The 12,672-nt window shown below is 44.4% G+C and overlaps 1 long non-coding RNA gene across 1 annotated transcript in view; it reads right to left on the bottom strand.

The window, feature by feature from the left end:
• Positions 1-12,385, bottom strand: part of LOC148122248 (uncharacterized) — a 79,847-nt gene extending 67,462 nt beyond the window's left edge. The window contains exon 1 of the long non-coding RNA XR_015737686.1: positions 12,010-12,385. This is a non-coding gene — a long non-coding RNA (uncharacterized LOC148122248). The remainder of the gene's footprint in view (positions 1-12,009) is intronic.
• Positions 12,386-12,672: the final 287 nt, after the last annotated feature.

A 12,672-nucleotide genomic window follows, 5' to 3' on the forward strand; every position in this document is an offset into this window, starting at 1 on the left:
ATGACTTTCCTGCCTCAGCTCACTTTCCAGAGCAAGGTGCACTCCCCTAAGTGCTCTACAGCGGGCTCCTGGCTACTTTTTCGGCAGCACTTCCTCTTCCACCCAGAGGGGGAGCTCTAGTTCTGCAGTGGATCTCAGGCCCCGGCTCTCAGTAGGTTTGTCCTCCTCACCCTAATCCCACTGCTAGGTTTTGGTTTAGTCGAAGGCACATATCTTTTGTTGTTTGAGAAACAGGGTATCACTATGTATTTTAGGCTAGAATGACAGCATAGTCAGCTCATAGGTACACATCTTAAATCTGGCAAGTGAAGCATGAACAGAGTCCTGAGGGACTTTAGGAAGTGTATTCTTGGTCTTGAAGGTAAGAACTGGGAAGAAGCGTCTCTGGTGCTGCTTGTGGTGGTATCTGGACTTGACCTAGTTAACTGTAGCAGCTTCCCTTCAGCCTGGAGGGATGGAGAATAGGAAGACAGAGGACGCTGCCCATCAGGAGGATGGCTAGTCGGAAGCCATTTGCTGTGGGGTCCTTGGTATGTGAGAAAATACCACCGAGAGCAATGTGAAGACTTATTTAAGACGAGCTGATTAGGATGTTATCTGTTATATGCCATTGGAAGAACCCTGGATAACATGAAATTCTTGTTTCCCATAGGAAAGCCTATGTCTCTCTGAGTCTCATAGCTATGAGCCCCCCCCCCTCCCCGCCCCGACCCCTTCCAGAGCCTGAGCCCAGGGCATCCTAAGTCCTTTATGGCTCAGGGTAGCATGTTTCCATTCCCTCTTTCTCCTCCACTTTTCCCCACTTCCTGTTCCTTTTTTCTTCCTTCTCCTGTACCTCCATCTCCTCTGCTTTCTCCTCCTTCCCCTCCTCCCTCTTCTTTTCCTCTTCCCTCTTTAAATGTAAAGTTTTCCGTATTTCAAGCTTGCTCTCTGAAAACTGTCAACACCTGAACATATCTTCGGTGGTTCTGGAGATAGGAAGAGACCAGCCAGCACTGCCCACCAGTCTGCACATGAATTTTCACAGTCTTTTTTTTTTTTTTCATGATAGGGGTATGTTTTAATGGAAAAAGCTTGACTCCCATCTCAAGTTTTACTTCAAAGATTGTCACTAATGATAGACTTTCTGCAAACTGGTTAACCCTTTCTGCTTTCTGAATATGGTTGGTCGTACCTTGTAGTACTGCTATGGGAATTAAAGGAGATGCGTGCAGCATACACCCACATGTAGAACACCTGACTATGTACATAGGTCCACAAATCTCCTTCATTTATTCATAGCTGATGGGTGAAGAAAACTCAGGGATAGTCAGCAAGGGACTATTTAGACTCCATGTTTAGACATGGGCTGCATAGACTTATTTTACATGAAATAGAGACCAGGAATATTCTAAGATGTTTTGAGTCTCACTGTTACTTGATTTTTTTTAGCATGAACAAATGTGCACATTACCTTAGAGCATGTGATTTTGATAGTTAAGATAGACCTATCCTCAGTTTCATCCCTTCTGCCTACACCAGGACCTAGATCGGGTGAGAAAGAAGGAGGTGTCCAATGTTCCCAAGACTGAGCCAAGTGGAACTGGGTGAGAGACTACTTCATGAGAAAACTACACTGCCCATTGAGAGACACACAGCTTGCGACTGCAAGCTATAGTAACCAAAGCAAAGAATGAGCAACGATGGGGACCATCTCTCTGCTAATCCTGAGATAACGATGTCAGATATTCAACTGACCTTAGCTTCCCTAACTCTGACTCACATTTCCTCACTGTTATTTTTAAAATATCACGCTGCACGGGAGAGGAGGAGTGGAGGTTGGCAGTGGTTCTCAGGGTGTAGAGAGCGGTCTGCACGTCGGTCTACACATGGGTTCGCGTGCATTTGTGTAGTTGAAGAAAACAAACGGAAAGAGCCCACTCTCGTTTCGAGTTTGACTCCAAGTTTGCCTTAAATTAGGCACCAGTATCTCATGGGACGCTCAACTTGCTCAAACCCAAAGCTATTGAAATCTGTACAAAGGAGCACTCAATCTGCTTTTGCAATCTGGGCTTAGCAGGATTTGTTGTTGTTTTGATTGCAGTCATTTCCTTGTGTATTTTTGCACAGCTGGTGTCTGTGGAGGAGGAGACCATGTTTCTAAACTCAGGAGCCAGGACATAGATACCCTGCCCGGAGAGCGGTTGTTGCCAGGTGAGGAAACGGAAGAAAGCGCGAGTAGGTCATGGGTCCCCTGAGCAGAAGCGGAGGAGACCTGGCAACTGGTTGCTGTCACTGCCTACATGGGAAGGGGTGGCATTGTAATAGTAGATCACGATACGTGAGTCCTTTATGTAGGTGAGCCAAGGACATGGTGTTGAGGCAGTATTTAAGAAATTAATGCCAGGTGTCAATGGTGGATCTTGCCAATCTTTTGTCTGCCTTTCTTCCCACTACACACACCTTAGAAAGACTAGGAATCAAAACAAAACCAAGGAGTCCTACAGTTCAGCCTATTGCCTATTTTACACATACATCACTGTTTCGTTTATCATCTTCCGTATTTTATTTTTAATAGGCTCTTGCTGTGTACTCCAGGCTAGCCTCGAACCTGTGACAACCTCCTGCCTTGGTCTTGGATTCACAGCAGTGTGTCACCATATTCAAACTCTTCCTAATTAAGAAGGAAATTTTTCTTGTTTGTTTCAAGCCCCTCCCCCAACCTTTATCTCTGTCCCTGTCTCCCCCCCCACCCCCACTCTCTCTCCCTATGTCACTTAGGATGGGTTTCACTTCCAGAGCTCAAGTGATCTTCCTGGCTCAGTTGCTCTGGTAGCTGGGGTTGCAGGCCTATGGCACTATGCTCAGCTTCTTTATCATATCTTCCTTTTTTTTCCCCCTCCTCCTTCCACTCTTAAATATTAGAGATGACGATTCAACTATTTAAGTACAGTGTAAATTTCATCGTTCAATTTGCTTCCTCGAAATGGTAATTCCAACTGTCCAGCTTGGCTAATGGATTTTAAAAGAGTCACAGGGACGTTCTCACGGTTTCAAGAAGAACCACATTACAGAGTATTTCAAACAGTGTGCTTGTGGGCATAAACTTCAAGGCAGCTTAGGAGTGTGTAGGAGAGAAATAGGGAAGAAGCTGTGGGATGCGCCGCCATCACGGTACTGACCCCCACAGACAGACGACCCAGCAAGGATCGTAAAGGGTAGGAGCAGCGAAGTAAACTCTAAGCCCAATAATAAGCAAAGTAAATAAACACATGGGGAAAGCATACGGTTTAAAGGACGGAAACAAATTAGATGATACATCTCAAGTTTTAAAATGGATATGCATTTTAGGGGAAAGCAAACATAGTAGAGGAAGGGGGGAAGGAATGGATAGACAGAAAACTAGCATGCTTGCAGGGATCAGCAACAATAATGCGCTATTAATGTGATATCGGGGTTAGTAGAAATGAGTCAGCTCTTCAGATGCTAGGTCCTGGGGTAGCAAAAGCAGGGACTTATCAGTAGGAGAGTTCGAATGTTTGTTCCTAGGCTGTGTCTATAGAAACACAAGCTCTCTGTGTCCCACAGACGGGACTGTTTGATGTAGGCCAGTGCACCCTTTCTATCAAGTGACCGCCTTCCTGGTAACCAGCTGTGAATGTGGCCACGCTCCTCACGCTGCGGGTCTGCCTGCTGAGAGCCGTGGAGCAGGCATAGTTCAGAAAGACATCAATATTCCAAAGGCAAATGTCCGGCACTCTTTGAGGGGTAACTTTAAACTTGTACCATCGTACAGTATTCAAAGCTCTTCTGAAGAGCCGTTCGCTTCTCTCAGAGGAGGCTACTAGGCATTTGAAGACGAGGAGTCTGTAACTCAGCACTGGTGCGGGAGGACCAGCACAGCACAGCAGAGCTCAGAGACCCTAGGCCACATGAAAGAGCAGCCCCGGCCTAGAAAATGCTCTGGAAGAGCTGGCTCACTCCTGTTTCTTCCCCGTGGGAATAGACAGCTGACTGAGTTCTGTCTCTTTTTGCTTTAATTTCCATAAAGTTCAGGTTCAGATTTGGAGCTCCTGTGAGAGGCACAATCTGCTTTTATGATCTCCACACCCGGGTTCAGGTTCTCAGGGGTTTTTGCTTGTTTGTTTTGCTTATTGGTTTGCTTGTTTGGTGTTTTGATACAGGGTTTCTCTCGGTAACAGCCCTGGTTGTTCTGGAACCTGCTCTGTAGACCAGACTGGCCTCGAACTGACAGAGATCTACCTGCTTTCTGTCTCCTGTGTGTTGGAATTAAAGGTGTGTACCACCACTGTCCGGTGGGTTCTTGGTTTTATTCCTGATGGCCCTGGACATTTTTTCCTTTTTGATTCTGATCATAATTTCTTATTGTGCCTTTCTTTCCCTGTCATTTTATCCTAAAGCCACTTCAGGCTACATTTAATCTTCAGTAGAGTACACGAGTGCATGATAAACGCATGAACTTCACAAGGACTTTAAGAGCCCACAACACAGACAGCATGTTTTCCTGGGAAGATCCAGGAGTCAGCTTCCGTGAGCCTGACCACAGTTAAAACCTCTGTGTTTGGATTACTCACAACATCAGAATTTTGAAAACTGTGGTTAGAAAAACCTCTGCCGTGTGGAAAGGAAGACTGGTTTTACATTTCCACGTTTAACAGTCACAGGTGGTCTGGTTCTGGGCATGAGACTAGGACACTGTGCTTGTGAGCTGTGTTCTACCATCAGTATTTGGACTTCTTCACACCAGCTCAACTGCTTTTTTTTTTTTTTAAATGATTTATGAGGTATAGTGTTCTGCCTGCATATATGCCTGAACTCCAGAAGAGGGCACCAGATCTCATCATAGATGGTTGCGAGCCACCTTGTGATTACTGGGACTTGAACTCAGGACCCCTGGAAGAGCAGTCAGTGCTATTAATTTTTGAGTCATCTTTCCAACCCCAGCTCATCTGTTCTTTTTTTTTTCCAGTCTGTTTTCTTTTATTGAGACAAATGCCATAACCAAAAGCAATTTGTGGAAAAGTTTGTTTATCTTAGAATTCCAGGTCCTTGAGGGGAGTCAGGGCAAGCACTCAATCAGGAACTTGGAGGCAGGAACTGGCCATGGGGAGCACTGATCACAGGCTTGCTGCCTAGTTTTTCCTCAGCCAGTTTACTCCCTCCTTCTCTTCCTTCTCCTTCCTCCCACTTCTTCCTTCCTCCCACCCCTTTTCCATTTGTTTGTTTGTTTGTTTGTTTGTGAGACAGGGCCTCACTATGTAGCCTCATCTGTTCTTAACCTCCACGTCCAGTCTCGTCTCTCCAACTTCCCTCTGACACCTCCCATCCCACAGGCTTCTAACCTTCCTTGATGTCCGTGCTGGTTCTCTGACAGATCCCTTCTATGTTCCTGTCATTGGCCTGGCCCCTGTCACAACCCTGCAGAAATGTTTTTGATCTGTGTGAAAATATGCCACTGTGATAGGTTTAATAAAAAGCTAAATGGGAAATAGCTAGGCAGGAGTTTTGGAGCAGAGAGAACACTGGGAAGAAGAAGGTGGAGAAGTCACCAGCCAGATACAGAGGAAGCAGCATGGGCACTACATATTCTTTACACTGTGTGAAGAAATGTCACTTTGACAGGCTTAATAAAAAGCTAGAAGGCCAATAGCTAGGCAGGATTTTCAGGGCAGAGAGAATCTGGGAAGAAGGGCAGATAAGCCAGCAGATGCAGAATGAGTTGGACACACAAAATGGTATAGACGTAAAAAGTCATTTGGTAGAACAAAGATTAATAAAAATATGGGTTAATTTAAGTTATAAGAGTAAGGTAGGAACAAGCCTAAGCTATTGACTGAGATTTCATAATTAATAAGAAGTCTCTGTGTGGTTATTTGGGAGCTAGCAGGTGGTACAGAAAATCTACCTTACACTTCCTTTCTGCTGGTCTATTCCTAAGCCCGCAATAGTAACAGCCTCTTCCTGCCTACCTTCTCTGCACCCTGCCCCCTCTCTGTTACTGTCTCCTAGATGGTCTATCCTCCTTCCAATGATGAAACTATTTTACCTCAAAGCTGTGATTCCCACTTTAAGTCTTTCATTTGGTAGTATTTTGACTATCTGCGTGCTGGGCATCTCATCTAGGGCTTCATGCTTGCTAAGCATGTGCTCAATTACTGAGCACTACTCTCAGCTTGTGTTTTAATGTTTTCTATTTATTTTTAAGAATTTCATACATGTATAAAGTATATTTTGGTCTTATTTATCCCCCATATTTCTCCCCTTAAATCCTCCCATGTCTAACTGCCACATCCCACTCCATCATTAAAATGATTTTATGCCATCATTAAAAACACTATCATGATTCCAGTTTGTGCTGCTATACATAGTCATGGGTACGGAGCCATCCACTGGAACATAGTCAAACTACTGGGTGGGGGAGACACCCTTAAAGAAAACTGAGCCCCTTACCCCAAGCCTGCAGTGGTAAATAGCTCCCTCACGAGCCCCTCCCCTCCCAATGCTGGAGTGCTGACTGACTTGGTCTTGTGCAGGTCTTATAGAAGGAACCACAGTTGTGAGATCACAAGTACAGCAACCCCATCATTTCCGGGAGACTGTGTTCCTCTATGATCACTCCTGACCTCCAGCGGCCTTTCCACCACCCCCTCTTCCATGACAGTTCCTCAGCCTTGAGGGCAGTCCCTGTAGCCCTTGAAGCCAGTCTTTAAGTAGGTGCAGTTTAATTTAAAAGTCATGTGTTACCTGCCCATAAATTACAGATTGCAGATGATCATCATGTTAAAGACAGTATGATTGTAGGAATTAGAAACAGCTCTATTCTTTGACTGCCTCTGTGCACACAAACTGGCAAATGTTAATACATGTCCAAACATGAAATAAGTTTGAATTATAGAAAACCTACAGATACATTGTTGTTTTTCTTTTTTTCTTTTCTTTTTCCTGGAGCCAGGGCTTGCCCTTGCTCAGAGAGTATTTGCTACTGAGCTGTGCCACACCAACCACGCTGGTTTTCAAGGTTCAGTTTTGCTCTTACGTGCGAATACCTGGCTCCCTTAGGTATGCAAACCTTTAAGGAATCCAAACGTGGGCTAATGGTGAGGTGTGGATCCCCACTCCAGACGCAAATGGGAGCCAGGCAGGGACTGATGCTAGAAGTTGGCACAAAAACAGATGTGTAGACTGGGAATGCCATGCTAAGTGAGGAATGCATTCCTCCTGCCAGCAGCTGGGAGGTAGAGAAGGCTCTGAGGAAGGTTTCACTTAAAGAACTTCTAGTTCTTTAACAGAGAATGAACAGTGCAGGCAGAAGCGAGGAGATCCGTGAAGTCAAGGAGCGTGATGCTGCGGAGGGCTTGGCCAATGGCACTGGGTCTAATGTTTGACGACTGAGCCCCAGCCCCAGCCTGGCTCCTTATTTTATTATTAAAAATTGAATAAAAGTTGGCACATACTGTCAATAGATTAACATTAAATATAATTAGTGACAACTCATTTATCCAAACAAAAATCCCATCATCTATTTTATAGCTTCAGAATTGTTAGTGTAAAACAGCTTCCCAATGCTCCCAGAAGAACACAGTGCTTAAATTACGGCTAGTTTACTCAGTATTTGTCAATCCAGGGATTCGTTGATGCATTGCTTGATGACAAGGACAATTTAAGACAACTTTCGTAACAGCGACATATCTCGTGGGACCACTTTCTTGTATGCAGCTGTCATTGACTGAAGGGCCATTATGAAGCATGTGATTATAATTATTTTATGTCTTCCCTGGTCATTACAATTATTCATAGTTTTTGAATAATGTATGTACATTGAAATGTGCAAGTTTTAGCTATAGTGTTGACACATTCATAGAACTATGTAACTCCCAAGATTATCACAACAGACGCCATTTCTGTCCCACCGGAACATCCTCGTGGTGGCCATCTTCTAGGGGGACTATGGCTATGCTCTTGTGATCTGTGAATTCTTTCTCATACTGAACAAGGTTGACCAGAACAACAAACTTAAAAAACACTGTAGGCATGATTCTTTACCTTCTGCATCTAGTTTTGTTCGTTTGGATTTTGAGACAGGGTCTCCCTTTTTCACCCAGGCAGGCCTGAAGCTCAAGATCCTCCTGCCTCAGTCTCCCAGTGTGTGTGGTACGATGCCTGCCTGTGGTTAGCTTTAGAAGGTTTTTGCAGCTTTCATCTTCTGAGTCAGGATTACTTCTCCTTTCAAAAGCCAGCACCAAAGCTGTGAGGACCTCAGAAAGGCTCCCGGAGATACCCGAGTGTCAAGGGACAGTCAGCAGGGGTCTAGACCTCATCCACAACCACGTGAGTGGATAATTTGGGAAGTGAATTCACAGTCCCCGTTGCATCAGCCTCGGAGGTCACCGTGGGCTCAGCTAACGCACTTGCCTTTGCTTCCTGTGAGACCCTCTCCTGGGACCATGAAGCCTGCCACGCCCAGCCTTCTGACCCACAGCAAGCATTTGGTAACAGACGCCTGTTGTGTAAGCTGTATGTGTGGAATTCACTATGCAGCTGTGGATGCCTCTTTCCTCCCACTAACTCTGGCCTGGTTCAAGTCTTTGTTTTTATTGTGTGTGTGTGCTTGGGGCTGGTGGCACATGACACCACACATGTGTGGAGGTCAGAGGATAACTTGCAAGAGCCATTTCCCTCCTTCCATGCGGGTTCTGAGGATGGACTGCAGGTCATCAGGCTCGATGCCTTTACCTGCTGAGCCACTCACTGACCTGCACGTGTCATTTTCATGTGTGTCTATCTGTGTGTGTTTGACTTTTTCAGTGTTTTATTTAATCTTTTAGGCACTTTTTTCTTTTTTCTTTTCTTCTTTTTTTTTTTTAAAAAAGGGAAACAGTATTCTCTCAAGTGTCTTATGCCACCTGGTAAGTGCTTGGTAAATAAATAAAGCAAGCAAACACAAATTAACTTACTGAATTGCTACTCTCAGTCCCTTCTGTGGGAATGAGAACCCGTCAGACTGTGGGCCCCTGGCCTCCCAGAGCCACCTTTCATCTGTCACACTTTTTGAACTTTAACCCACGCCATAAGCCATTTGGAGTGGGTGTTAGGACCTGCCTAGGCTGTCTGTAGCAATCCACAGTGACTGGCCTGCGCCTTGCGTCACTATGGGCCTATGACACACACCCCACTCACCTCCAGAGGCTTTGCTATAATCCCATCCTCAGGAATGTCAAAACTATGGGAAGAACACAATATCTTTTTTTCCTGAATCCATGTTTTAATGACCTGTCTGAGTGATATTGTTGTTGGTTTTGGACAGAACACGTATTGCTAAATTCCAAAGACAGAAAGAAACTAGGTCTACTGAAAGGACATGCATATCATGTGGAAATTCTTCTCTGGTGGGAAATTGGGAACTCTAGTTTGAGAGTCTCACTTCCTGTTACATGGGTTCAATTGTCTAATGTTGGCATGATTGATGATATCATTATCTCATAGTTTGGGAGAACCCAAAGGAAATTTTTATAGTCACAAGTAAATTAGGAATTCAAAATTTGGGCTCAGTGGTTAAAAGCATATACTGTTATCGCAGAAGGACATGAACTTGAGACTCAACACCCTTATTGGGTGGCTCACAGCCACCACAGCCCTTGCTTCAGGAGATGTGGCACTTTGGGCCTATTCAGGCACCTGCACCCATGTTCCCCTGCCACCGTACACATACAGTTAGAACAGAAAATAAACCTTAGAAGATGAACTCAAAATACTAAGAAATTCTTTCTCTCCAGGCATAAACCCTACTAACCTTGTGCTGTTTTGCTTTCGTCCTTTCTTAATTGTATTTCTCTGTCTCTTTTAAAAAAATCTCTGCGCATAGGGCTGGAGAGATAGGTTAGTGGTTAAAGAGCAGTTGTTGCTCTTAAAGAAAAACCCAGGTTCAGTTCCAAGCATCCATATCAGGTGGCTCAAAATCGCCTGTAACTCCAGTTCCAAGAAATGTGATGCACTTCTCTGTCCTTTCCAGACTTCTGAACATGCAGACAAGCACACACACACACACACACACACACACACACACACACACACACACACAAATAAAAAATTTAAATTTCTGCAGCTAAAATAGTATATGCTGTGGGATAATCTTTTAGCACATTGTGAAGATGTATCTCTGCTAAAGCCACTTCTGACTGGTTTACTAAAGAGCTGAATGGCCAATAGATAGGCAAGAGAGGACAGGTGGGACTTCTGGGGAGAGAAAGGAGCTCCGGGGAAGGAATAGCTTGCTAGGATTTGCCAGCGAGCTGCTGAGGAAGTTGGATGTAAAGTATGGAGAAGGGGTAGCAAGCCACATGGCAAAATGTAGATTGGATTAATATAAATGGTTTAATTGAAGTTATAGGAGCTGGTCGGGAACAATCTGAAGCTAAGGTCAAGTTTTCATACTTAATAAGACGTTTCTGTGTCATTATTTGGAAACTGGCTGTTCAAAGACAGTCCGACGACAAGCACGCATGCTTCTTGACCTCCTGCATAATGAGAAGAATGGAATGCAGGAAACAGGCAACAGGGATGAAAATTCCTCAGCCTAGAAATAGGAGTATATCGTATCAAAAAGACAAAGGGGCCTGTCTGAGAGGGCTTCTTTCTGCTAATATGGAAAGGCTGGAAGATTAATGACAATGAGAAGGCATAGGTTTATAATCATAGATAAATAACAGAGTGAGCATTGGAGAAATTAAGAAAGTTCACACGGTAGAATTTTAGCTAAATGTGTTGGAAAGAATAATTGAAAAAGCCATTATTTGCGAACACTAGTCATTATTTCAAGATCAAGAATTGTTAGTAGATGGTAAAATGAGTCATGAATGTGTTTTGAATTTATTCTTTGAAAATTTCATACTTACATAAAGTGAATTTTAGCCATTTTCAATATTCCCTCTTCTGCTGAAATTCTTCCTCTTCCTAGAAAATCCCCTCCTATTTTCATGTCACTTTCCCAAAGCAACCCACTGAGAAAAATGAGGTTTGCTTGCGTGGGCATAGGTGGTCGGCTATTTACCAGAGCATGGACTGCTTTTGGCATCTATCCCCCTAAAGAAAATGAAGCCTTCCCCAGCACCCATTAACTCCCACTAGTCTCTTGGAGAGCAGTGGGGCCTTATGAACCCTTCTTCCATTCATAATGAAGTCTTGACCAGCCCAGTCTTGTGAAGATCAACGTATTTTCAGTCTTGGAGTATCTTTTCCTACATGATACTCACTCGTTACAAAGGGAAAGACAGTAACTTTAGAGTGGAGAAACAAGATCCTCAAGGGAACAGTCACCCTCAACATTGAGGAACAAATTGATACAGTGTGCCTCCTCATAAGCACCACAAAGTGGCCACAACTTATTTTCTGGTATAATTTTGCCAAAAACATGTGATTTTAATTTAATCACGAATATGCATCCAACCAGAACACACCAGAGGGGTGTGCTACAAGGCAACAGTCCTGCACAACTCCAAATACCAAGTTATTAGAAACAAAGGGCTACTCAGAAGTTTCTGTATCTGTGCTTTGGACACATGGGGCAGCAGCTTGTCACAAACACAGACTGCTCACTCAGTTTGTGGGTTTGAGGCTCTGCACCAGACACAGACCCTTAGATGTTACACATGTTGGGGGTCTGGGTCCACATGTCAGGAACTAATTGGTCCAGAATAAGCAAGCTCAGAGGCCCTCTAGTCAAGTTCAGCTTGCAGTTTGTTTTCCTAATAGAGCATCCTCTTTCCCCCTCCACAAGAGATGTGTTCAACATCCCTAGTGGATGCCTGGGATCACGGCCAGCACCCAGCTTTATCCTTCCACACCAGCGTCAAAGCTTTAAAGCACGCACAGTAAGAGACTAGCAATAGCTATGAATAAAGGGAATGAATGGAACAGTACGGCGTGATAAAAGCTACATGAGTCCATCCCCCCATAACAGATTATTCCAGCATGCTTATCCTTCTTTCTATGATGATGAAAGACATCACTTACCAAGGAGTGCAGTGTGGCTTCTTTGGCCTTTCCAAGTTGGCAACATCACGCTGCTCTTGTCCTTCTGGGCTTTTGTTAAGGGCTATTTGTTACCGCTGGACAAAAGCGTTGCTGGACTGTACCAGGTGGTGTCCTAGCCAGGCTGGCTCCCAGGTGACTGAAGACAGGATGTGCACAGAGCGGACACTCTGGACTGGGATGATTCAAGCGGAGTGGGACACTGCGAGATTTTCTCACGCCACCCAGCGGGCCACCACTCACAACTAGTGAGTTATTCACTTCAGCAATTATCCATTTGATATTTTTGGACAACAGCTGACCGTGGTAACCAAAACCACAAAAAGTTGTCCAGAGGACAAGGTGGTGTTCGCGCAGAACTGACTGGAACCCAGCCACATGCAGCTGTTTAGCCACACCTGTGGCCGCGTTTGGCCAAGCTGAGTGGTTCCCTTAGAGGTACTGATGACCCATGAAATGTAAATATTTACTGTCTAGGCCTCGACACAGCAAGTGTCCCAGATCTCATTTAGAATCTAGATTAATTGTGCAGCACAGCAAAGGAATATAATTGATCCTGCCATTAACTGGAACTCGCATAACCAAAGAGCCAATAATGGGACAGTTAGGAAAATTTGGATGCCTCTAGACTAAATAAATTTTACC

The sequence above is a fragment of the Myodes glareolus genome, chromosome 4 (genome assembly GCF_982192425.1).
Source record: "Myodes glareolus chromosome 4, mMyoGla1.1, whole genome shotgun sequence".
NCBI classification, from domain to species: domain Eukaryota; kingdom Metazoa; phylum Chordata; class Mammalia; order Rodentia; family Cricetidae; genus Myodes; species Myodes glareolus.